Source organism: Oncorhynchus mykiss, chromosome 18 (genome assembly GCF_057628025.1).
Source record: "Oncorhynchus mykiss isolate SJ-2025 chromosome 18, ASM5762802v1, whole genome shotgun sequence".
Taxonomy (NCBI): Eukaryota; Metazoa; Chordata; class Actinopteri; order Salmoniformes; family Salmonidae; genus Oncorhynchus; species Oncorhynchus mykiss.
Genome location: NC_143039.1, coordinates 58,020,648 through 58,047,216, shown reverse-complemented (window position 1 = coordinate 58,047,216; position 26,569 = coordinate 58,020,648). Strand labels below are relative to the sequence as shown.

Here is a 26,569-nt window from a genome sequence, read left to right as displayed (position 1 = left end):
GATTGCAGAGTTAGTGGAGGGTTAAAATGATATATAGCAGAGTTAGTGGAGGGTTAAGATGGTAGATAGCAGAGTTAGTGGAGGGTTAAAATGGTAGATAGCAGCGTTAGTGGAGGGTTAAAATGGTAGATAGCAAGAGTTCAAATGTTTGCGGACTGTGAATGTAAAATGTTAGGTAGCTGACTGGAGACTTGTCGTTGTTGTAAGAGATAGCAGAGTTAGTGGAGGGTTAAAATGTTAGATAGCAGAGTTAGTGGAGGGTTAAAATGTTAGATAGCAGAGTTAGTGGAGGGTTAAAATGGTAGATAGCCGCGTTAGTGGAGGGTTAAAATGGTAGATAGCCGCGTTAGTGGAGGGTTAAAATGTTAGATAGCAGAGTAAGTGGAGGGTTAAAATGTTAGATAGCAGAGTTAGTGGAGGGTTAAAATGGTAGATAGCAGCGTTAGTGGAGGGTTAAAATGTTAGATAGCAGAGTTAGTGGAGGGTTAAAATGTTAGATAGCAGAGTTAGTGGAGGGTTAAAATGGTAGATAGCCGCGTTAGTGGAGGGTTAAAATGTTAGATAGCAGAGTAAGTGGAGGGTTAAAATGTTAGATAGCAGAGTTAGTGGAGGGTTACAATGGTAGATAGCAGAGTTACTGGAGGGTTAAAATGGTAGATAGCAGAGTTACTGGAGGGTTAAAATGGTAGATAGTAGCGTTAGTGGAGGGTTACAATGTTAGATAGCAGAGTTAGTGGAGGGTTAAAATGGTAGATAGCAGCGTTAGTGGAGGGTTAAAATGTTAGATAGCAGAGTTAGTGGAGGGTTAAAATGGTAGATAGCAGCGTTAGTGGAGGGTTACAATGGTAGATTGCAGCGTTACAATGGTAGATTGCAGCGTTAGTGGAGGGTTAAAATGGTAGATAGCAGAGTTAGTGGAGGGTTAAAATGGTAGATAGCAGAGTTACTGGAGGGTTAAAATGGTAGATAGCAGCGTTAGTGGAGGGTTAAAATGTTAGATAGCAGCGTTAGTGGAGGGTTAAAATGGTAGCAGCATTAGTGGAGGGTTAAAATGGTAGATAGCAGCGTTAGTGGAGGGTTAAAATGGTAGATAGCAGCGTTAGTGGAGGGTTAAAATGGTAGATAGCAGCATTAGTGGAGGGTTACAATGTTAGATAGCAGAGTTAGTGGAGGGTTAAAATGTTAGATAGCAGAGTTAGCGGAGGGTTAAAATGGTAGATTGCAGCGTTAGTGGAGGGTTAAAATGGTAGATAGCAGAGTTAGTGGAGGGTTAAAATGGTAGATAGCAGAGTTAGTGGAGGGTTACAATGGTAGATAGCAGAGTTAGTGGAGGGTTAATGTTAGATAGCAGAGTTAGTGGAGGGTTAAAATGTTAGATAGCAGAGTTAGTGGAGGGTTAAAATGGTAGATAGCAGAGTTAGTGGAGGGTTAAAATGTTAGATAGCAGCGTTAGTGGAGGGTTACAATGGTAGATAGCCGCGTTAGTGGAGGGTTAAAATGGTAGATAGCAGCGTTAGTGGAGGGTTAAAATGGTAGATTGCAGAGTTAGTGGAGGGTTAAAATGATATATAGCAGAGTTAGTGGAGGGTTAAGATGGTAGATAGCAGAGTTAGTGGAGGGTTAAAATGTTAGATAGCAGCGTTAGTGGAGGGTTAAAATGGTAGATAGCAAGAGTTCAAATGTTTGCGGACTGTGAATGTAAAATGTTAGGTAGCTGACTGGAGACTTGTCGTTGTTGTAAGAGATAGCAGAGTTAGTGGAGGGTTAAAATGTTAGATAGCAGAGTTAGTGGAGGGTTAAAATGTTAGATAGCAGAGTTAGTGGAGGGTTAAAATGGTAGATAGCCGCGTTAGTGGAGGGTTAAAATGGTAGATAGCCGCGTTAGTGGAGGGTTAAAATGTTAGATAGCAGAGTAAGTGGAGGGTTAAAATGTTAGATAGCAGAGTTAGTGGAGGGTTAAAATGGTAGATAGCAGCGTTAGTGGAGGGTTAAAATGTTAGATAGCAGAGTTAGTGGAGGGTTAAAATGTTAGATAGCAGAGTTAGTGGAGGGTTAAAATGGTAGATAGCCGCGTTAGTGGAGGGTTAAAATGTTAGATAGCAGAGTAAGTGGAGGGTTAAAATGTTAGATAGCAGAGTTAGTGGAGGGTTACAATGGTAGATAGCAGAGTTACTGGAGGGTTAAAATGGTAGATAGCAGAGTTACTGGAGGGTTAAAATGGTAGATAGCAGCGTTAGTGGAGGGTTACAATGTTAGATAGCAGAGTTAGTGGAGGGTTAAAATGGTAGATAGCAGCGTTAGTGGAGGGTTAAAATGTTAGATAGCAGAGTTAGTGGAGGGTTAAAATGGTAGATAGCAGCGTTAGTGGAGGGTTACAATGGTAGATTGCAGCGTTACAATGGTAGATTGCAGCGTTAGTGGAGGGTTAAAATGGTAGATAGCAGAGTTAGTGGAGGGTTAAAATGGTAGATAGCAGAGTTACTGGAGGGTTAAAATGGTAGATAGCAGCGTTAGTGGAGGGTTACAATGTTAGATAGCAGAGTTAGTGGAGGGTTAAAATGGTAGATAGCAGCGTTAGTGGAGGGTTAAAATGTTAGATAGCAGAGTTAGTGGAGGGTTAAAATGGTAGATAGCAGCGTTAGTGGAGGGTTACAATGGTAGATTGCAGCGTTACAATGGTAGATTGCAGCGTTAGTGGAGGGTTAAAATGGTAGATAGCAGAGTTAGTGGAGGGTTAAAATGGTAGATAGCAGAGTTAGTGGAGGGTTAAAATGTTAGATAGCAGAGTTAGTGGAGGGTTACAATGGTAGATAGCAGAGTTAGTGGAGGGTTAAAATGGTAGATAGCAGAGTTAGTGGAGGGTTAAAATGGTAGATAGCAGAGTTAGTGGAGGGTTAAAATGGTAGATTGCAGCGTTAGTGGAGGGTTAAAATGTTAGATAGCAGAGTTAGTGGAGGGTTAAAATGTTAGATAGCAGAGTTAGTGGAGGGTTAAAATGTTAGATAGCAGAGTTAGTGGAGGGTTAAAATGTTAGATAGCAGAGTTAGTGGAGGGTTACAATGGTAGATAGCAGAGTTAGTGGAGGGTTAAAATGGTAGATAGCAGAGTTAGTGGAGGGTTAAAATGGTAGATAGCAGAGTTAGTGGAGGGTTAAAATGGTAGATAGCAGAGTTAGTTGAGGGTTAAAATGGTAGATAGCAGAGTTAGTGGAGGGTTAAAATGTTATATAGCAGAGTTAGTGGAGGGTTAAGATGGTAGATAGCAGAGTTAGTGGAGGGTTAAAATGGTAGATAGCAGCGTTAGTGGAGGGTTAAAATGGTAGATAGCAGAGTTCAAATGTTTGCGGACTGTGAATGTAAAATGTTAGGTAGCTGACTGGAGACTTGTCGTTGTTGTAAAGCGTGTTGCTATAGCGCTGTTGGGAAGGGTTCATGAAGATGCATCGGTGTACATGATCAACAACTATCCTGTTTCTGCCCAACATTAAAGTCCTGTATGTTTGCATATTTATATTGTTCTCATAGCTGTCTTGTTCAAGCAGTGCCATGCTGGTTCAGAAAGAGATAATACACATTAATGTAACCCAAATAGTTTCTACAAAGCATAAATGGAGAGGAAGCTTATTTCCATACATAGAGCTGAACTCTGATAATAAAGAGCCCTATGGAGAACATTAGTCGCTATAATATACTGTCTGTGTCTACTGCTCTGCCTGTGTCTACTGCCTGTGTCTACTGCTCTGCCGGTGTCTACTGCCTGTTCCTACTGCTCTGCCTCTGTCTACTGCTCTGCCTCTGTCTACTGCTCTGTCTGTGTCTACTGTCTGTGTCTACTGCTCTGTCTGTGTCTACTGCTCTGCCTGTGTCTACTGCTCTGCCTGTGTCTACTGCTCTGCCTGTGTCTACTGCCTGTGTCTACTGCTCTGCCTGTGTCTACTGCCTGTGTCTGCTGCTCTGCCTGTGTCTACTGTCTGTGTCTACTGCTCTGTCTGTGTCTACTGCTCTGTCTGTGTCTACTGCCTGTGTCTACTGCTCTGTCTGTGTCTACTGCCTGTGTCTACTGCTCTGCCTGTGTCTACTGCCTGTGTCTGCTGCTCTGCCTGTGTCTACTGCCTGTGTCTGCTGCTCTGCCTGTGTCTACTGCTCTGCCTGTGTCTACTGCTCTGCCTGTGTCTACTGCTCTGCCTGTGTCTACTGCCTGTGTCTACTGCTCTGCCTGTGTATACTGCCTGTGTCTACTGCCTGTGTCTACTGCCTGTGTCTACTGCTCTGCCTGTGTCTACTGCTCTGCCTGTGTGTACTGCCTGTGTCTACTGCTCTGCCTGTGTCTACTGCTCTGCCTGTGTCTACTGCTCTGTCTGTGTCTACTGCTCTGTCTGTGTCTACTGCTCTGTCTGTGTCTACTGCCTGTGTCTACTGCTCTGCCTGTGTCTACTGCCTGTGTCTGCTGCTCTGCCTGTGTCTACTGCCTGTGTCTGCTGCTCTGCCTGTGTCTACTGCTCTGCCTGTGTCTACTGCTCTGCCTGTGTCTACTGCTCTGCCTGTGTCTACTGCCTGTGTCTACTGCTCTGCCTGTGTATACTGCCTGTGTCTACTGCCTGTGTCTACTGCCTGTGTCTACTGCTCTGCCTGTGTCTACTGCTCTGCCTGTGTGTACTGCCTGTGTCTACTGCTCTGCCTGTGTCTACTGCTCTGTCTGTGTCTACTGCCTGTGTCTACTGCTCTGCCTGTGTCTACTGCTCTGTCTGTGTCTACTGCTCTGCCTGTGTCTACTGCTCTGTCTGTGTCTACTGCTCTGCCTGTGTCTACTGCTCTGCCTGTGTCTACTGCTCTGTCTGTGTCTACTGCTCTGTCTGTGTCTACTGCTCTGCCTGTGTCTACTGCACTGCCTGTGTCTACTGCTCTGTCTGTGTCTACTGCTCTGTCTGTGTCTACTGCTCTGTCTGTCTACTGCTCTGCCTACTGCTCTGCCTGTGTCTACTGCTCTGTCTGAAATGAGATTTTCAAGGTTGGTAGGTGGGAAAGAAGGGAATGGAAAGGGAAGGGGGGCACACAGGGATTAAACAAGTCTCTTATTAAAAGTGCTGAGAGAGAGAGAGAGAGAGAGAGAGAGAGAGAGAGAGAGAGAGAGAGAGAGAGAGAGAGAGAGAGAGAGAGAGAGAGAGAGAGAGAGAGAGAGAGAGAGAGAGAGAGAGAGAGAGAGAGAGAGAGAGAGAGAGAGAGAGAGAGAGAGAGAGAGAGAGAGAGAGAGAGAGAGAGAGAGAGAGAGAGAGAGAGAGAGAGAGAGAGAGAGAGAGAGAGAGAGAGAGAGAGACCCACCCCCAGGACCAGACCCAATCCTCTTTAATCACCCCCGTGCAACACACACTGGAACAAGCAAAACACATACACAACCAGGCAAACACACACTAAAATACTTGGCCTGCACACACTCAGCATCTCTTACATGAACATACTGTCACACACAGACACATCCATCTGATATAGACACACACACCCATCTGGTATAGACACACACACATCCATCTGATATAGACACATCCATCTGATATAGCACACAACGTGCACACACACACACACTTGCCCTCTCTCTCGTTACACACACTTCTGAAATCGTTTCATCCCCCCGGAGTATCTTGTCCTCATCCTCCCCTTCCCTCCCTCCCAACTCTCTCTACATCACTGTGTAAACCTTGGCAGTGGCGGCTCCCTCTCTGTGCCCCAAGGCAGATAACAGCAGGGTTGAGGAGTAGGGGGTTAGTAGAGGGGACTTTTACTCTGCTCCTCTTCAGCAGACAATAGTGGAGTTAGTAGAGGGGACTTTTACTCCTCTTCAGCAGACAATAGTGGAGTTAGTAGATGGGACTTTTACTCCTCTTCAGCAGACAATAGTGGAGTTAGTAGAGGGGACTTTTACTCCTCTTCAGCAGACAATAGTGGAGTTAGTAGAGGGGACTTTTACTCCTCTTCAGCAGACAATAGTGGAGTTAGTAGAGGGGACTTTTACTCTGCTCCTCTTCAGCAGACAATAGTGGAGTTAGTAGAGAGGACTTTTACCTCTCTTCAGCAGACAATAGTGGAGTTAGTAGAGAGGACTTTTACCTCTCTTCAGCAGACAATAGTGGAGTTAGTAGATGGGACTTTTACTCCTCTTCAGCAGACAATAGTGGAGTTAGTAGATGGGACTTTTACTCCTCTTCAGCAGACAATAGTGGAGTTAGTAGATGGGACTTTTACTCCTCTTCAGCAGACAATAGTGGAGTTAGTAGAGAGGACTTTTACCTCTCTTCAGCAGACAATAGTGGAGTTAGTAGAGGGGACTTTTACTCCTCTTCAGCAGACAATAGTGGAGTTAGTAGATGGGACTTTTACTCCTCTTCAGCAGACAATAGTGGCGTTAGTAGAGGGGACTTTTACTCCTCTTCAGCAGACAATAGTGGAGTTAGTAGAGGGGACTTTTACTCCTCTTCAGCAGACAATAGTGGAGTTAGTGTTTGTCAAAACATCTCACAATCATTACGTACATTCAGCTTGTTTGTACAAATACCACAATGTCCTATTTTTGATAAATGGTACACAAACGGTTCAAAAACCTTCCAATGTGTTTTAAGGTTTTACGGCAGTAATAGACGGAAGTGGAAGTGCGTGTTGGAGATAATTTCCTCGACTTTGCACTCTGGGAGATGAGAGCAGTATTTAAGGAAAGTTATTCTATAATATGGAGCTTGTAAATGCCAAGCCGTTGCGGCCTGCTGCGAAATCGCTTGTGCCTGTGGGATAGCAATGTTGCTTTAAATGCCAACTTTAAGTGCAACTGAATCGTACCTGACCAAACATCTCAACGGTGATTTACCTGTGAGAGGAGAGGAGCTAGTGGGTGTGGGTGGGTGGGTCACACAGAGCTGTGTCAGCCTGTTGGTCTGACAGTGGGGGAGGATGAACAGAACGTGCTGCAACGTGGATGATGATTTGTGTCCGTCCCCACCCTGGCTGACTGGTAGCTGAGTGGAAGGAACATAGTTAAGGAAGGAAGAGAAGGAAAGACAGTTGGGAGGTAGGTTGTCAGCGAGGACACTGGTGCCAGCGAGTGAGTCAAAGTAAATTGGATGTAAGTTGAGGTAACACAATATGAAGCTTGATTAAGCTTGAAATAGTCAATGAACTTTTAAACTTATTTTGTTTTTGTGTGACTAACAAATATTTGTGTTACAGTGCAGTGTGCCCTGTTCATGCCTTCACTGTCCTTTGAATAAAGCACACAGATATGCCTGTGAACCGTTTGTCTGGTCCAAACATTGGGTTGAAGTAGTACAGCAGCAAGATTTCACTTGATGATGAGTCTGGTCCATGATATTGTGGAGCCCACATGTAGTCACTCTGTCTACCTTCCATCCATCAATCCTCTCTCTTTGTTTCAGAGTGTTTCTCTCTCTCTCTCTAAAGGTCACAGTAAATAAGGTTCTGCCTCGGAGCTCTTGATTAATTCTGAAATCTCCGAGGATGATTTGTCTGTTTCGATTATAACATGGAATGCGTTATGAGTGGTCTTTCCCTGCGTCGCCATCGCTCTACGGTTGCACGTAGGAATGCGCTCGTTGGTGTCGGCAGTCGTACACATTTCTGTTTGTGTGTGTGTGAGCGCGGCTAGGACAGGGTAATAAAAGTCTTTATTAGACAGCCAGGAGTTCATTACAGAAGCTCTGTTTCTCTCTGCCTGCCTGGCTTAGATAAACCTGTGGCCTGACCAAGGCCAGATCCCTCCTGACATCCCTGCCTCCCCCATCACTCCAGGTCCTGGCCCAATAGATCCCAGTATTAAACTGACAGTCTTACCGTAACATACAGATGGCCTTTAATTCCAGAGCCCGTTACTCGGCAGCCACGGTGCCGGGAGGGGCTTGTTTACAGCTTTATTTCTACCCCGCATCGTGGCCGTGTCTCTACCGGCCGGCCTGCTCTCTATCTAGACGCCTCTGTAATGTATTGGGCCTGGAGATGAGGAGAGGCGGTGGAGGGCTTTGAAATGCCAGCAGCTTCAAGTTGCCCAGGCAGCAGTTAAAGCAGTTGGAACGCTCTACAGCGGATGGACGGAGGGTTAGTGTGTGGGCAGAGCTTCTTTAGATACACTTGGGACTTTTCTTGTCATCAAAAGACTTCTAACTGTCCATGAAAGAGTGATGATTTTGTCCTTTTTTTTTTTTTTACCAAGAAATGACCAAGTTCAAAATGGCGTAATTTGTTTGTAGCGTGACCTTGAAGTTCAACACCACTTGTGTGTTTAAAGTCGCCAACGTTGGTGGTTTCGTGCGCGTGCGTTACTGTGTTTCATTTGATGGTATGAGCCGTTAATGAGTCAGACCTGCTCTAGTGTTTTGTCCTTGTTTACTGGGGTTTACAATTAATGTGCTTTTTGATGCAGTTTCTCAGGAATTCTAAATGGCGGCCTATTCTCTATGTGGGCCCTGGTCGAACAGATTCATCTGTAGGGAATAGGGTACCATTTGGGATGCACACTAAGTGTTTTGTAATTGTTTACAGGGTTGCAGTTAATGTGCGTTTGGATGTTGTTTTGATGTTCTACCCGATTCGGAGGACGATTACCTTCTACACGCGGCGCCATCAATCAGGAGGCTTTGCGCTTGACCTGTGAAGGTAGCTAATTAAGTTAGCCTAATTAACTTAATGACTTGTCACACACCGCTGGCTTTACTAGAGGAGAGGGAATTGAAAGAAAAATAGGAATCATTACTCATCAGATGGAATGACATTTATAACGCTCACGTCTGATATGAGAGATGGGGGAGACAATGTTTCACCAACTAACATCAGATCAGGTTTTATCTCAGAAAAATAAAAACATTTCAGTTAGTATTGTACTGATTTTTCTATTGACAATCCTTTCCCACTCAGTTTGAATTTCAACCTATTTGTTTTTTGAGGCCAGGAAGGAGCTGGTACGATGTACATTACTGTCGGTTTTACAGTTTAGTGATGTTATATATATGCAGGCCTCAGCCACTACTCTGAGAGCACTTGATTCAGTGTATCATGCAGCCCTCAGGTTCATTACAAATCAGAAACGTCTAACACATCATTGTGATCTCTACAGCGCTGTTGGCTGGTCGTCATTGACCTTGTGTGGGCTTAAACACTGGTATACACTGATTTATAAGGCCGTATTGTAGACTTAAACACTGGTATACACTGATTTCTAAGGCCATGTTGGGTAAAATGCCATTTTATCTCTGTTCTTTTTTAGTCAGGTCAGTAAATATATATAAATTACGGTCCCATTCTGATTTGCTTCTAACATACCAAAAATTAGAACAGGACATGGTAGAAATAGTTTTAGTTACTTAGCAACGTGGTCCTGGAATTCTCTCCTGAACTTTTCAAAATGTGGTGATCTAGTTTTGTTGGTGGAGTTTAAACACTTGATCGATGTATATATCATAGAAGAGTGTAATTGTTTTCAGGCCAGCTGTTTTTAGTCAGGATGTTTGTGTTTTTAATATACAATGTTTTTTGTTGTACTGTTTGTGTGTTTATAGTTTTGTTTATTGTTGTGTTAGTGTATTGTTGTTTTGTCTGAAACGTTGTTCCCCCTGCTGCTATTGGACCAGGTCTCTCTTGGAAAAGAGATGTTATCTCAATGAGGAAAACCTGTCAAATAAAATAGTTTGGTGCAGCATAGTTGAAGACAAGAATCCCTGTACTAGTGTGTGATCCCTACACTATTCAATATTCCCTCCGTAAGGACACCTGCATGCCTGAAAGACTTACCAGATCAATAACAAGCCACTCCTTCTCAATCCAACCAAAGCATGATGAACTCATAAACGGAGGTTGTGTTTCACATACGGCCCAAGTTTAACCACAGTTTAGTGTGATTTAAAGGCTAGAGGGGATGGCTAAACTCGACCGTGGGGACTGCCGTATCAGCGGTCCGCGGCCCAGGGTGGCCGAGTAGGCTGGGAGAGAGGCTGAACTGAAGACGGAGGGAAAATCAATGACCAGACGTCACCTCCATCACTTTAACTAAGCCACCACGGGCCTCCGGCCGCCCCTCTCAGGGGCCAATTTGCAGAAAGTAAACAGCATTGTGTGATCTGTGATTGCTGTTCTGCTGGGGTCCCATGTGACCACCGCCATAGGAGCATTACTCAGGAGCCAAGTAATAACCCTGTTACATGGTGGCCACTTCACTACTGGGACCCCTACAGTACAATACCTGCTGTATGGCCATGAATTAATAGACTCTCAGACTGGAGCAGACCATGAAGATATGATGAAAATGGGACTACGCCACCACTCCCTGAAATGTGCTGAGGCGGCATAATGACCCTGTTACATGGTGGCAACTCAGAACCAGCTCCAATACATACTGGATGTGTACTCAGCTCCCAGGACCAGCTCCACTACATCCTGGTTGTGTACTCAGCTCCCAGGACCACCTCCACTACATACTGGATGTGTACTCAGCTCCCAGGACCAGCTCCACTACATACTGGATGTGTACTCAGCTCCCAGGACCACCTCCACTACATACTGGTTGTGTACTCAGCTCCCAGGACCACCTCCACTACATACTGGATGTGTACTCAGCTCCCAGGACCAGCTCCACTACATACTGGATGTGTACTCAGCTCCCAGGACCACCTCCACTACATACTGGATGTGTACTCAGCTCCCAGGACCACCTACACTACATACTGGATGTGTACTCAGCTCCCAGGACCAGCTCCACTACATCCTGGATGTGTACTCAGCTCCCAGGACCACCTCCACTACATACTGGATGTGTACTCAGCTCCCAGGACCACCTCCACTACATACTGGATGTGTACTCAGCTCCCAGGACCACCTACACTACATCCTGGATGTGTACTCAGCTCCCAGGACCACCTACACTACATACTGGATGTGTACTCAGCTCCCAGGACCAGCTCCACTACATCCTGGATGTGTACTCAGCTCCCAGGACCACCTCCACTACATACTGGATGTGTACTCAGCTCCCAGGACCACCTCCACTACATACTGGATGTGTACTCAGCTCCCAGGACCACCTACACTACATCCTGGATGTGTACTCAGCTCCCAGGACCACCTCCACTACATCCTGGATGTGTACTCAGCTCCCAGGACCACCTACACTACATACTGGATGTGTACTCAGCTCCCAGGACCAGCTCCACTACATACTGGATGTGTACTCAGCTCCCAGGACCACCTCCACTACATACTGGATGTGTACTCAGCTCCCAGGACCACCTACACTACATACTGGATGTGTACTCAGCTCCCAGGACCACCTCCACTACATACTGGATGTGTACTCAGCTCCCAGGACCACCTCCACTACATCCTGGATGTGTACTCAGCTCCCAGGACCACCTCCACTACATACTGGATGTGTACTCAGCTCCCAGGACCAGCTCCACTACATACTGGATGTGTACTCAGCTCCCAGGACCACCTCCACTACATACTGGATGTGTACTCAGCTCCCAGGACCACCTACACTACATCCTGGATGTGTACTCAGCTCCCAGGACCACCTACACTACATCCTGGATGTGTACTCAGCTCCCAGGACCACCTACACTACATACTGGATGTGTACTCAGCTCCCAGGACCAGCTCCACTACATACTGGATGTGTACTCAGCTCCCAGGACCACCTCCACTACATACTGGATGTGTACTCAGCTCCCAGGACCACCTACACTACATACTGGATGTGTACTCAGCTCCCAGGACCACCTCCACTACATACTGGATGTGTACTCAGCTCCCAGGACCACCTCCACTACATCCTGGATGTGTACTCAGCTCCCAGGACCACCTCCACTACATACTGGATGTGTACTCAGCTCCCAGGACCAGCTCCACTACATACTGGATGTGTACTCAGCTCCCAGGACCACCTCCACTACATACTGGATGTGTACTCAGCTCCCAGGACCACCTACACTACATCCTGGATGTGTACTCAGCTCCCAGGACCACCTACACTACATCCTGGATGTGTACTCAGCTCCCAGGACCACCTACACTACATCCTGGATGTGTACTCTATGAAGACTGTGGGAGCAGCAGACACAAAGACAGAAAAGATTGAACATGCCACCACTCTCTGAGACCTGCTGATGCAGCTTATAACCTCTTTGCGATGCCGTTTTGTTGTTGGTGGAAGTAAAGCAATGGTCTTAGGGCATTAGGTGAGTTCAGCTCATCTTTTGATAATGGCCTTTTTCAAACGTGGCCAGATTTAATTGCAAGTGAAAATCAAAAACAAACATTTTGTGGCTACAACATTTATGACCAGGACACGTAAAGGTCAAGTAGGAACAATCACCAGTGTTTGGGCTCAGCATCTTGCATGTGGCTGAGCAAATACAGTCTTGCGACTGTGGCGGGCCGGGCGCAGTGCACGCTGACGCGGTCGCCAGGTGTACAGTGTTTCCTCTGACACATTGGTGCGGCTGACTTCCAAGTTAAGCAAGCAGTGTGTCAAGAAGCAGTGTGGCGGGGTCATGTTTCGGAGGACGCACGGCTCTTGACCTTCGCCTCTCCCGAGTCCGTACAGCAGTTGCAGCTACCAATTTGATATCACGAAATTGGGGAGAAAAATGGGTTAAAAACTCAAATAAAAGACAATGTGGAGGAATTGGTTTGGATAAAAAGTTATGTCAACCCTCCAGATGACAAGAAAACTGCAGGAGAATAGCTAGAGTCTCTCCCTACTTCTCTCCCTCCCTTCCTCCCAGCATATCTCTGTCTCTCCCTCCCTTCCTCCCAGCATCTCTCTCTCTCCCTCTTTCCCAAGCATCTCTCTCTATCTCTCTGTCCCCTCTTCTCTCTCGCGCTCTCCTTCTCTCCCTCCCTTCCTCCCAGCACCTCTCCCAAGTATCTCTCTCTGTCTCTCTCTCTCTCCCCCCTTCTCTCTCCTTCTTTCCCTCCCTTCCTCCCAGCATCTCACCCTCTCTCTCCCAAGTATCTCTCTCGCTCTGTCTCTCTCTCTCCCCCTTCTCTCTCCTTCTCTCTCCCCCCTTCTCTCTCCTTCTCTCTCCCCCTTCTCTCTCCTTCTCTCCCTCGCTCCCTCTCCAGCATCTGTAGCTTCCCAGACAGACAATGCATTATTAATAGAGCTAACTTATCAGCAACACAAAGGTGACATTGAGTATCCCTATGTACACACACCTGATGTTGATGCAACTAAGGTCCATTGGCTAGATCTAACTGGGCCTCTTGTGTATTTCATTACATTTCTTCAAATTACTTTGAGTTTGATGGCTGTTTGTCCAACGTAGTTTAAATGGAATTGTTTTAAATGGGGAGGGGGTCTACCTTGGGTGGAGGAGTGTGTCCCATCAATGCCATAAATCACACTAATGGGGATCAGGGGAGAGAGAGAGAGGGCCTCCTGTATACTGTATCTTCCCCTTTATAAAATTCTGTATTGTACTCTCATGTTATAATATAATAGTCTAGAGAGAGAGAGACTGTACTCTCATGTCCATAATATAATAGTCTAGAGAGAGAGAGACTGTACTCTCATGTCCATAATATAATAGTCTAGAGAGAGAGAGACTGTACTCTCATGTCCATAATATAATAGTCTAGAGAGAGAGACTGTACTCTCATGTCCATAATATAATAGTCTAGAGAGAGAGAGACTGTACTCTCATGTCCATAATATAATAGTCTAGAGAGAGAGAGTGAGACTGTACTCTCATGTCCATAATATAATAGTCTAGAGAGAGAGAGTGAGACTGTACTCTCCTGTCCATAATATAATAGTCTAGAGAGAGAGAGACTGTACTCTCATGTCCATAATATAATAGTCAAGAGAGAGAGAGACTGTACTCTCATGTCCATAATATAATAGTCTAGAGAGAGAGAGAGACTGTACTCTCATGTCCATAATATAATAGTTTAGAGAGAGAGAGAGACTGTACTCTCATGTCCATAATATAATAGTCTAGAGAGAGAGACTGTACTCTCATGTCCATAATATAATAGTCTAGAGAGAGAGAGACTGTACTCTCATGTCCATAATATAAGTCTAGAGAGAGAGACTGTACTCTCATGTCCATAATATAATAGTCTAGAGAGAGAGAGAGAGAGACTGTACTCTCCTGTCCATAATATAATAGTCTAGAGAGAGAGAGAGACTGTACTCTCATGTCCATAATATAATAGTCTAGAGAGAGAGACTGTACTCTCATGTCCATAATATAATAGTCTAGAGAGAGAGAGAGACTGTACTCTCCTGTTCATAATATAATAGTCTAGAGAGAGAGAGAGACTTTACTCTCACGTCCATAATATAATAGTCTAGAGAGAGAGAGAGACTGTACTCTCATGTCCATAATATAATAGTCTAGAGAGAGAGAGACTGTACTCTCATGTCTATAATATAATAGTCTAGAGAGAGAGAGAGAGAGAGAGACTGTACTCTCATGTCCATAATATAATAGTCTAGAGAGAGAGAGAGAGACTGTACTCTCATGTCCATAATATAATAGTCTAGAGAGAGAGACTGTACTCTCATGTCCATAATATAATAGTCTAGAGAGAGAGAGAGACTGTACTCTCCTGTCCATAATATAATAGTCTAGAGAGAGAGACTGTACTCTTATGTCCATAATATAATAGTCTAGAGGGAGAGAGAGACTGTACTCTCATGTCCATAATATAATAGTCTAGAGAGAGAGAGAGACTGTACTCTCATGTCCATAATATAATAGTCTAGAGAGAGAGAGAGACTGTACTCTCATGTCCATAATATAATAGTCTATAGAGAGAGAGAGAGAGACTATACGCTCATGTCCATAATATAATAGTCTAGAGAGAGAGTCTGTACTCTCATGTCCATAATATAATAGTCTAGAGAGAGAGACTGTACTCTCCTGTCCATAATATAATAGTCTAGAGAGAGAGACTGTACTCTCATGTCCATAATATAATAGTCTAGAGAGAGAGACTGTACTCTCATGTCCATAATATAATAGTCTAGAGAGAGAGACTGTACTCTCATGTCCATAATATAAGTCTAGAGAGAGAGACTGTACTCTCATGTCCATAATATAATAGTCTAGAGAGAGAGAGAGAGACTGTACTCTCATGTCCATAATATAATAGTCTAGAGAGAGAGAGACTGTACTCTCATGTCCATAATATAATAGTCTAGAGAGAGAGAGTGAGACTGTACTCTCATGTCCATAATATAATAGTCTATATAGAGAGAGAGAGAGAGACTGTACTCTCATGTCCATAATATAATAGTCTAGAGAGAGAGAGACTGTACTCTCCTGTCCATAATATAATAGTCTAGAGAGAGAGACTGTACTCTCATGTCCATAATATAAGTCTAGAGAGAGAGACTGTACTCTCATGTCCATAATATAATAGTCTAGAGAGAGAGAGAGAGACTGTACTCTCATGTCCATAATATAATAGTCTAGAGAGAGAGAGACTGTACTCTCATGTCCATAATATAATAGTAATAGTAGACTAATACCTTCCTGGAACCTTAGGTGTCCAGTCAACAGTACAGTACCTCTCTAGTTTAGTGTCATGTAGTTTGATGACCAGTCAACAGTACAGTACCTCTCTAGTGTAGTGTCCTGTAGTTGGATGACCAGTCAACAGTACAGTACCTCTCTAGTGTCCTGTAGTTAGATGACCAGTAGTGTCCTATAGTTAGACGATCACTCAAAAGTACAGTACCTATCTAGTGTAGTGTAGTTAGATCACCAGTCAACAGAACAGTACCTCTCTAGTGTAGTGTCCTGTAGTTAGGTGTCCAGTCAACAGTACAGTACCTCTCTAGTTTGTGTCATGTAGTTTGCTGACCAGTCAACAGTACAGTACCTCTCTAGTGTCCTGTAGTTAGATGACCAGTCAACAGTACAGTACCTCTCTAGTGTCCTGTAGTTAGATGACCAGTCAACAGTACAGTACCTCTCTAGTGTCCTGTAGTTAGATGACCAGTCAACAGTACAGTACCTCTCTCTAGTGTAGTGTCCTGTAGTTACATGACCGGTCAACAGTACAGTACCTCTCTAGTGTCCTGTAGTTAGATGACCAGTAGTGTCCTATAGTTAGACGATCACTCAAAAGTACAGTACCTATCTAGTGTAGTGTAGTTAGATCACCAGTCAACAGAACAGTACCTCTCTAGTGTAGTGTCCTGTAGTTAGGTGTCCAGTCAACAGTACAGTACCTCTCTAGTGTCCTGTAGTTAGATGACCAGTCAACAGTACAGTACCTCTCTAGTGTCCTGTAGTTAGATGACCAGTCTACAGTACAGTACCTCTCTCTAGTGTAGTGTCGTGTAGTTACATGACCAGTCAACAGTACAGTACCTCTAGTGTCCTGTAGTTAGTTGACCAGTCAACAGTACAGTACCTCTCTAGTGTCCTGTAGTTAGATGACCAGTCAACAGTACAGTACCTCTCTCTACTGTCGTGTAGTTAGATGACCAGTCATCAGTACAGTACCTCTCATGTGTCCTGTAGTTAGATGACCAGTCAACAGTACCTTACCTCTCTCTAGTGTCGTGTAGTTAGATGATCAGTCAACAATACAGTACCTCTTTCTAGTGTCGTGTAGTTAGATGACCAGTCATCAGTACAGTACCTCTCTAGTGTCCTGTAGTTAGATGACCAGTCAACAGTACAGTACCTCTCTCTAGTGTAGTGTCGTGTAGTTACATGACCAGTCAACAGTTCAGTACCTCTAGTGTCCTGTAGTTAGATGACCAGTCAACAGTACAGTACCTCTCTAGTGTCCTGTAGTTAGATGACCAGTCAACAGTACAGTACCTCTCTAGTGTCCTGTAGTTAGATGACCAGTCAACAGTACAGTACCTCTCTCTAGTGTAGTGTCCTGTAGTTACATGACCGGTCAACAGTACAGTACCTCTCTAGTGTCCTGTAGTTAGATGACCAGTAGTGTCCTATAGTTAGACGATCACTCAAAAGTACAGTACCTATCTAGTGTAGTGTAGTTAGATCACCAGTCAACAGAACAGTACCTCTCTAGTGTAGTGTCCTGTAGTTAGGTGTCCAGTCAACAGTACAGTACCTCTCTAGTTTAGTGTCATGTAGTTTGCTGACCAGTCAACAGTACAGTACCTCTCTAGTGTCCTGTAGTTAGATGACCAGTCAACAGTACAGTACCTCTCTAGTGTCCTGTAGTTAGATGACCAGTCTACAGTACAGTACCTCTCTCTAGTGTAGTGTCGTGTAGTTACATGACCAGTCAACAGTACAGTACCTCTAGTGTCCTGTAGTTAGTTGACCAGTCAACAGTACAGTACCTCTCTAGTGTCCTGTAGTTAGATGACCAGTCAACAGTACAGTACCTCTCTCTACTGTCGTGTAGTTAGATGACCAGTCATCAGTACAGTACCTCTCATGTGTCCTGTAGTTAGATGACCAGTCAACAGTACCTTACCTCTCTCTAGTGTCGTGTAGTTAGATGATCAGTCAACAATACAGTACCTCTTTCTAGTGTCGTGTAGTTAGATGACCAGTCATCAGTACAGTACCTCTCTAGTGTCCTGTAGTTAGATGACCAGTCAACAGTACAGTACCTCTCTCTAGTGTAGTGTCGTGTAGTTACATGACCAGTCAACAGTTCAGTACCTCTAGTGTCCTGTAGTTAGATGACCAGTCAACAGTACAGTACCTCTTTAGTGTAGTGTCCTGTAGTTTGATGACCAGTCAACAGTACAGTACCTCTTTAGTGTAGTGTCCTGTAGTTTGATGACCAGTCAACAGTACAGTACCTCTCTAGTGTCCTGTAGTTAGATGACCAGTCAACAGTACAGTACCTCTCTAGTGTCCTGTAGTTAGATGACCAGTCAACAGTACAGTACCTCTCTAGTGTAGTGTCCTGTAGTTAGATGACCAGTCAACAGTACAGTACCTCTCTAGTGTCCTGTAGTTAGATGACCAGTCAACAGTACAGTACCTCTCTCTACTGTCGTGTAGTTAGATGACCAGTCATCAGTACAGTACCTCTCATGTGTCCTGTAGTTAGATGACCAGTCAACAGTACCTTACCTCTCTCTAGTGTCGTGTAGTTAGATGATCAGTCAACAATACAGTACCTCTTTCTGGTGTCGTGTAGTTAGATGACCAGTCATCAGTACAGTACCTCTCATGTGTCCTGTAGTTAGATGACCAGTCAACAGTACAGTACCTCTCTAGTGTCCTGTAGTTAGATGACCAGTCAACAGTACAGTACCTCTCTCTACTGTCGTGTAGTTAGATGACCAGTCATCAGTACAGTACCTCTCATGTGTCCTGTAGTTAGATACCAGTCAACAGTACGTTACCTCTCTCTATTGTCGTGTAGTTAGATGATCAGTCAACAGTACAGTACCTCTCTAGTTTGTGTCATGTAGTTTGCTGACCAGTCAACAGTACAGTACCTCTCTAGTGTCCTGTAGTTAGATGACCAGTCAACAGTACAGTACCTCTCTAGTGTCCTGTAGTTAGATGACCAGTCAACAGTACAGTACCTCTCTAGTGTCCTGTAGTTAGATGACCAGTCAACAGTACAGTACCTCTCTCTAGTGTAGTGTCCTGTAGTTACATGACCGGTCAACAGTACAGTACCTCTCTAGTGTCCTGTAGTTAGATGACCAGTAGTGTCCTATAGTTAGACGATCACTCAAAAGTACAGTACCTATCTAGTGTAGTGTAGTTAGATCACCAGTCAACAGAACAGTACCTCTCTAGTTTAGTGTCCTGTAGTTAGGTGTCCAGTCAACAGTACAGTACCTCTCTAGTTTAGTGTCATGTAGTTTGCTGACCAGTCAACAGTACAGTACCTCTCTAGTGTCCTGTAGTTAGATGACCAGTCAACAGTACAGTACCTCTCTAGTGTCCTGTAGTTAGATGACCAGTCTACAGTACAGTACCTCTCTCTAGTGTAGTGTCGTGTAGTTACATGACCAGTCAACAGTACAGTACCTCTAGTGTCCTGTAGTTAGTTGACCAGTCAACAGTACAGTACCTCTCTAGTGTCCTGTAGTTAGATGACCAGTCAACAGTACAGTACCTCTTTAGTGTAGTGTCCTGTAGTTAGATGACCAGTCAACAGTACAGTACCTCTCTAGTGTCCTGTAGTTAGATGACCAGTCAACAGTACAGTACCTCTCTCTACTGTCGTGTAGTTAGATGACCAGTCATCAGTACAGTACCTCTCATGTGTCCTGTAGTTAGATGACCAGTCAACAGTACCTTACCTCTCTCTAGTGTCGTGTAGTTAGATGATCAGTCAACAATACAGTACCTCTTTCTAGTGTTGTGTAGTTAGATGACCAGTCATCAGTACAGTACCTCTCTAGTGTCCTGTAGTTAGATGACCAGTCAACAGTACAGTACCTCTCTCTAGTGTAGTGTCGTGTAGTTACATGACCAGTCAACAGTTCAGTACCTCTAGTGTCCTGTAGTTAGATGACCAGTCAACAGTACAGTACCTATTTAGTGTAGTGTCCTGTAGTTTGATGACCAGTCAACAGTACAGTACCTCTTTAGTGTAGTGTCCTGTAGTTTGATGACCAGTCAACAGTACAGTACCTCTCTAGTGTCCTGTAGTTAGTTGACCAGTCAACAGTACAGTACCTCTCTAGTGTCCTGTAGTTAGATGACCAGTCAACAGTACAGTACCTCTCTCTACTGTCGTGTAGTTAGATGACCAGTCATCAGTACAGTACCTCTCATGTGTCCTGTAGTTAGATACCAGTCAACAGTACGTTACCTCTCTCTATTGTCGTGTAGTTAGATGATCAGTCAACAATACAGTACCTCTTTCTAGTGTCGTGTAGTTAGATGACCAGTCAACAGTACAGTACCTCTCTCTAGTGTTGTGTAGTTAGATGACCAGTCAACAGTACAGTACCTCTCTCTATTGTCGTGTAGTTAGATGACCAGTCAACAGTACAGTACCTCTCTAGTGTCGTGTAGTTAGATGACCAGTCAACAGTACAGTACCTCTCTAGTGTAGTGTCCTGTGGTTAGATAATCAGTCAACAGACCAGTCAACCTCTTTAGTGTAGAGTCCTGTAGTTTAATCACCATATATTACCTCTAGGGGTATTTCCCAATAATGAATTATTCCTCCTGACGTGTTCACTACTTGCGACAGTCATTTCCTGTCAAATACGTGGAGGGAAGTGAACAAGAGAAAGAAGAGATTATTGTAATGCATCTTAGTGCTCTTTCCAGTCCTTCATAGCCACATTCAGCAGTCAACAATCTCTCAAGCAGCCAGGCTTCTCATTGGCGTGTCCTCTGGTCCCTCATGTTCCGCTTCTTTGATGTTTCTGTTGTTTTTATTTGTTCCTGATTTGTTTCTCCTCTCCAGCACTCAGAGATAATGGAGGAGGCACTTGGGCCAATTTGGCCTGCAGATTCCTACCAAGCACTTTAGCCGCTATTTATGATTCCGTGCCACTTTTTAAATGGTTGAAATTGGAAACAGAGAGAAATGACTTCTCTTCCCACCACCACCATATACTTTCCCTGTGAGCATCAGCGCTTATCAAACAGAGGATAAAAAACCTCCCGCTTGTGCATTTTACCTCTGATTAAATTAGACCTGGCCTGGTAGGCTCACCTCAGTATCTGTCACGGCTCACTAAAATGAAATTCCACTTCTCGGAAAAGAAGGGAGATTAATGAATGCCCTTTGTAATAAATGAAATGGGAATCACAAATATGCCCAGTCATGAAATGTAATTGTGCTGCTTTCTGGTAACTGGTTTGGCTGGGCGGTGGTGTGTAGGGAGCAATGGAGAGGAAGACATTAGGAGAGGGAGAAGAGTAGGGAAGAGAGGAAGGAGAAGAGGACCAGAGAAGAGCGAGGTAGAGGAGAAGAGGCGAGAGAGGAGAAGAGGTGGAGTGTGTGAGTGAGAGGGGGTTAAATGTAGCGCGTAACGCACAGTCTGAGCAAGCTAATGAAGCGACTGTTTATGACCCAACCAATGCTATTGTGTCCTCACCTGAATGGCAAAAGAGGCTTTAAAACACACCAGTGCACACACACACACACATTCACGCTCATAACCTCCCACTCTCATACACACACACACACACACACTTATACACATATGAACACACATTCATGCTCAAACACTGACACACATGCACACACGACTCATCAGACACACAGCTCTTCACACACAGCTCTTCACACACAGCTCTTCACACACAGGCACACAGCTCTTCACACACAGACACACAGCTCTTCACACACAGGCACACAGCTCTTCACACACAGGCACACAACTTCACACACACACAACTTTTCACACACAGACACACAGCTCTTCACACACAGGCACACAGCTCTTCACACAGACACACGCCCCTTCACACACAGACACACATCTTCACACACAGACACACAACTTCACACACAGAGACACAACTCTTCACACACAGACACACAGCTCTTCACACACAGGCACACAGCTCTTCAGACACACAGCTCTTCGCACACAGGCACACAGCTCTTCACACAGACACACGCCTCTTCACACACAGACACAAAACTTCACACACAGACACACAGCTCTTCACACACAGACACACAGCTCTTCACACAGACACACGCCTCTTCACACACAGACACACGCCTCTTCAGACACACAGCTCTTCACACACAGACACAGCTCTTCACACACAGACACACAGCTCTTCACACACAGACACACAGCTCTTCACACACAGGCACTCAGCTCTTCACACACAGACACACAACTTCACACACAGAGACACAACCCTTCACACACAGACACACAGCTCTTCACACACAGGCACACAGCTCTTCAGACACACAGCTCTTCGCACACAGGCACACAGCTCTTCACACAGACACACGCCTCTTCACACACAGACACACAACTTCACACACAGACACACAGCTCTTCACACACAGACACACAGCTCTTCACACAGACACACGCCTCTTCACACACAGACACACGCCTCTTCAGACACACAGCTCTTCACACACAGACACAGCTCTTCACACACAGACACACAGCTCTTCACACTCAGAAACACAGCTCTTCACACACAGGCACTCAGCTCTTCACACACAGACACACAGCTCTTCACACACAGACACACAGCTCTTCACACACAGACACACAGCTCTTCACACACAGGCACACAGCTCTTCACACACAGGCACACAGCTCTTCACACAGCCCTTCACACAGACACACGACTCTTCATTGGCTCAATCAATTTGTTTTGTGCCATTGGAATTGAATCTGTCCCTTTCAAAATGACTAAACATCTTTATGAAAAAATAGTGTTTGACTATGAATACACACAGGGCTTCACACCAGTGTCTGTCTGTGTGTGCTCTTTTTTTGGTCTTTAGTTTGGGTCACATGAGGTGTTTTGATCGGTAGTTATTTGTGTGCTTTAATGTTGTTCACACTGTGGGTGTTTTCATGTGGCTCTAGGAGCATCAATACCTTGCTGGGATGCTGTGAAACCCCCAGAACCACCCAGCAGCACCTATCAAAGAAACCCAGTACCATAGCACTGCTTCCTCCACCACACACACACAGTGCACCGCAGACAACCACACTACTAAATACAATAAAAGCAGAAAACACGATAAGGAAAATAAGTCATACTAATTAGCTGCTAATTCTTTTGAGGACTGCGCCGGCTTGATAAAGGACCAGTGCTAAAGCTCATTAAAGAATGAGACATGCAGCGTTGGACATTTCATTTTCTTTTACAGCATTATTTTTAATCCCGCTTTATGAAGTTGCCTGCATGGCGTGTGTGGGAGGGAGGGAGGGAGGGAGGAGGGGGGGTGCTTCACTCGTCTTTTAGAGCAATGTCGTTCTTCCTACCAGGCAGCGGGGGTCTCAGCCTCACACACATTAGCAGCTCCATGAGCCTTTGTTGCCACCTAGGGTTCACTTCTGTCCTCTCTTCGCTCTCCTCCTCCTCCCCCTCTCTTCCTTGCTCTCCTTGTGGGGGGAGTAGTCTCCCTGTTTCTCTCTCTTCCCCTCCTCTCTACCCTCCTTCTTTCCTCTCCTCCTCCTCTCCTTCCCCTGTGTGGGGGGAGTAGTCTCCCTGTTTCTCTCTCTCCCCCTCCTCTCTACCCACCTTCTTTCCTCTCCTCCTCCTCTCCTTCCAGACTCACATGTTGAGAGCAGCAGTAGCAGTGTGTGAGAAAGCAGGAGCGCGGTGGACGACAGGCTCTGCATGCCCTTTAAGAACACCAAACTCAATTAGAATAAAAAGTATGGCATTTCATTATCATCTGTATATGCTGCTGGTGCCAGAGGGCTGGGGACCCATGGAGAGCTCTCCCTTCCTGTCTCTCTCTTTCCCCCATCCCCTCCATCCCCCTCTCCCCCTACCTCTCTTCCAGAGGGGAGGGATGGAGATATGCCAGAGCCTGTCAGTTTCTTCCCTCTTATCCCCTCTTCCTCCACTGCTCTCTCCCTTTCACCAGGCCCTCTGAGACATCTTTCTGGTGGCTCTCTGCCTCTCCATTCTGCTCCTCACAGAGCAAAATATCACTCTGTCTGTCAGGGACCCTGACACAAGGCTGGACCCACTATCTCACTCTCCTGTTTCTGTTACGGAACAGGCCCAGGGTTTCTCCTAGCCTGGTGCCAGATCTAATGGCCGTGGTCATAATGGAAAGGGTACACCACAGCATATAGTTGTGGTTAGTTACTTGTCATTGTTCATGTCCTCCATTTCCAATGGCGTCTCTAATGAATCCCACAGCAGTGATAGTAATGATCATATCAGCACGTTTCTATGTTTCTATTGGCCATCTCTCTCCTTAGCTCCTTCAGTGTATATTGTGTAGTGCCGTCATACTCCTGGGAGGGAGGTGGATGGAGGGGAGAGGAGGAGATTAGCAGCAGGCCCTGCAAATCAGTCCCCAAGAGGCCAGGAACAGGGGTGTCTCCCCTCCCCCTTCTCTCCAGGGACAGACACTACATCAAGGAAGGAGAAAGAGGGAGAGCGAGAGGGAGGGAGAGAGAGATCTGCCTGGGGATGTGATAGTGAATGGTACCACAGGTAATTGGAAAATTGGCAGGCTTGTCAGAGAGATTTGGTGGATGGCACAGGCCGATATGTACGGCGGCCGGGGTTCACAACATGTCATCCCCGGCAACGATAGATTTATATCGGCCCACAAGGACCGGGCGGAGGAGGGAAGTAGAGAAGTATCCTGAGTTCAGGAAAAAGTAAGGCATTTTTCACCAGGGGCAGGCTGCATATCAAAAGTGTGTCCAGAGAGGTGCAGACACAGACAAGGTTTGTGTGAGTTACAGGGTGATATATGAACCAGAACTAAACTCTGGCCCCTGGTTGATTTATGACTCCACAGTTACTGTCTTATAGTTAACAAGCCTGGGGGATCCTGCTACGTAGTTAGGCTGCGTCCCAATTGGCACCCTAGTCCCAGTTCACTCTATTCACCTGGCCAATAGGGAGGGCCCATAGGGCTCTGGTCAAAAGTAGTGTACTAGATAGGTGAAAAGGTGCCATTTGGGACGCATCCTTAGATACTGTATGTGGCGAGAGATACTCTGAATACCTGGGAGGGGGCTTGATGTTTAGATACTCAATTCGCCCAATTAGCTGCTGTTGAAGTGCACTTGGGAGGTTTGGGAGATTTGCTCTTGTGTTAAAATAAATACCATAGGAAATAGGGTTATGGATGAAGACTCATAAAAACAAAATAACCGTCATAACAATGTTTTTTTTTTGTGGAACAAACAGATGACTGAACGGCCGGGCATTCGTGAGGTTGAGTCCAAACTTTGTTGCTCCTTGCTGAAACAAGCAAGGTGTTGTAGCAAACCAGTCTTCAGTTGCCTAGACAATGCCGCCCTCCCTACAGCAGCAGCACATGAATTCAGGAACTGAGGAGAGGAGAGAATGTGCATCTTAGAAAGAAAATATATATATCCAGTACCAGTCAAAAGTTTGGACACACCTTCTCATTCAAGGGTTTTTCTTTATTTTTTACTATTTTCTACATAGTAGAATAATAACACATATGAAATAACACATATGGAATCAAGTAATAAGCAAAAAAGTGTTAAATAAATCTAAATATATTTAATATTTGAGATTCTTCAAAGTAGCCACCCTTTGCCTTGATGACAGCTTTAAACACTCTTGGCATTCTCTCAACCAGCTTCATGAGGTAATCACCTGGAATGCATTTAAATGAACAGGTGTGCCTTGTTAAAAATGAATTTGTGGAATGTCTTTCCTTCTTAATGCGTTTGAGCCATCAGTTGTGTTGTGACAAGGTAGGGGGTATACAGAAGATAGCCCTATTTGGTAAAAGACTAGAGCAGTGATGTTTTGGGGCTGTTGCTGGGCAACACGGACTTTCAACTCCCTCCAAAGATTTTCTATGGGGTTGAGATCTGGAGACTGGCTAGGCCACTCCAGGACCTTGAAATGCTTCTTACGAAGCCACTCCTTCGTTGCCCGGGCGGTGTGTTTGGGATCATTGTCATGCTGAAAGAACCAGCCACGTTTCATCTTCAATGCCCTTTCTGATGGAAGGAGGTTTTCACTCAAAATCTCACGATACATGGCCCCATTCATTCTTTCCTTTACACGGATCAGTCGCCCTGGTCCCTTTGCAGAAAAACAGCCCCAAAGCATGATGTTTCCACCCCCATGCTTCACAGTAGGTTTGGTGTTCTTTGGATGCAACTCAGCATTCTTTGTCCTCCAAACACGACGAGTTGAGTTTTTACCAAAAGGTTATATTTTGGTTTCATCTGACCATATGACATTCTCCCAATCTTTTTCTGGATCATCCAAATGCTTTCTAGCAAACTTCAGATGGGCCTGGACATGTACTGGCTTCAGCAGGGGGACACGTCTGGCACTGCAGGATTTGAGTCCCTGGCGGCATAGTGTGTTGCTGATAGTAGGCTTTGTTGCTTTGGTCCCAGCTCTCTGCAGGTCATTCACTAGGTCCCCCCGTGTGGTTCTGGGATTTTTGCTCACCGTTCTTGTGATCATTTTGACCCCATGGGGTGAGATCTTGTGTGTAGCCCCAGATCAAGGGAGATTATCAGTGGTCTTGTATGTCTTCCATTTCCTAATAATTGCCCCCACAGTTGATTTCTTCAAACCAAGCTGCTTACCAATTGCAGATTCAGTCTTCCCAGCCTGGTGCAGGTCTACAATTTTGTTTCTGGTGTCCTTTGACAGCTCTTTGGTCTTGGCCATAGTGGAGTTTGGAGTGTGACTGTTTGAGGTTGTGGACAGGTGTCTTTTATACTGATAACAAGTTCAAACAGGTGCCATTAATACAGGTAACGAGTGGAGGACAGAGGAGCCTCTTAAAAAATAAGTTACAGGTCTGTGAGAGCCAGAAATCTTGCTTGTTTGTAGGTGACCAAATACTTATTTTCCACCATAATTTCATTTTGTCTGTCATAGTTGAAGTGTACCTATGATGAAGATTACAGGCCTCTCTCATCTTTTTAAGTGGGAGAACTTGCACAATTGGTG

At 45.1% G+C, this 26,569-nt stretch overlaps 1 protein-coding gene across 6 annotated transcripts in view; it reads left to right on the top strand.

Moving 5' to 3' along the window:
• The window catches only part of LOC110496438 (PHD finger protein 14), a 102,812-nt gene that overhangs the window by 72,516 nt on the left and 3,727 nt on the right, over positions 1-26,569 (top strand). The gene's annotated exons all lie outside the window — the stretch shown is intronic.